This window comes from Trichechus manatus, unplaced genomic scaffold, assembly GCF_000243295.1.
Source record: "Trichechus manatus latirostris isolate Lorelei unplaced genomic scaffold, TriManLat1.0 scaffold00225, whole genome shotgun sequence".
In the NCBI taxonomy this organism is placed as follows: Eukaryota; Metazoa; Chordata; class Mammalia; order Sirenia; family Trichechidae; genus Trichechus; species Trichechus manatus.
This window is the reverse complement of record NW_004444161.1, coordinates 2149976-2151121: the sequence shown is the minus strand read 5'-3', so window position 1 is coordinate 2151121 and position 1146 is coordinate 2149976.

Sequence of the window (1146 nt, the reverse complement as noted above, 5' to 3'; positions counted from 1 at the left end):
GGTTTGGGCTGCCGCGCTGGTGGGATCCCGGGGCTTTTGTTCGTTTGTTTGTTTTGAATTGTTTGTTTGTTTTCTTTTCCTTTTCTTGAGTTGGGAGTCCTTTCTGGCCAGGCTGAGCTGCGTGGCAGGGAGACTCCCCTTCAACTTCCACAGACGTGCAGAGGGATCCCTGAGGACGTTTCTTTTTACGTTTCTTTGTTTCTTTTTTTTTTTTTTTCCTGCTTCTTTGGGGGCCTTTCTTGTTTTTTTTGTTTTTTTTTAAATTTGTTTCATTTTCTTTTTCCTCTTTTTCCCTTTTTGTCTTTCTTCATTGCTCAGTTTCTCCTCTCTCTATATCTTCCTTCTCTTTCTGTTCCCTGAATACCTGGCATTGTATACCTCTACGCCTTCTAGCCAGGCTATACTGTAACACCTGAGAGCAACTTCCCCAGACCGCATAGCTACACCGGTGGGATCCCTGGGAACTTTGCGGTTCTTTAACCTTTCTAATTCTTATTTATTCTTTCTTTTCTTTTCTTCCTCCTCTTCTTTCTGTTTTTCTCTATTTCATAGTCTCTCATCTCTCCACTCCAACGGCAAGCTCCCCTAGCATTCTTTTTTGTTTGTTTATATGTTTTTGGCTCCTGTTCCTCTCTCCTCTCTCCCATATCCATCTTAGCTCCACATATAACAATCTCCCTGCTGCATCCTGCCTACCTGCACTGTGCACTTGACATCACACCACCAAGCAGCACAGGCACAGCCTAATGAAACCTGCCCTGCACTGATTACTGACCAGCTCTGGCGGCTGTCGTAAATGCCACAAACAATCCATCCCAGTAACTCCTCTTCAGCTAGACCTGCCCTGCCATACCATATCTGAGTGACTGATCCTGCCAGTTGAAGAAGGAGGTGAAAAGTATTGTCCCCACAGACGAGCAAACAACAAAGAACACACAGTCTGCCTGCTCAGACATAGTCAAATTTTCTTTCAAAAAAAGGGACAAAACAAATCTACAATCAATAAATGAGAAAAATAACTACTGAATGCCCTGACAACAGCAGACAATAACAAAACATTTACAAAAACAGGACAGGATGGTTCCAGTAGGCGTCCAAAATAAAACACCAGATGACTCTCTTGTGGAAGAAAATGCACTAGAACTA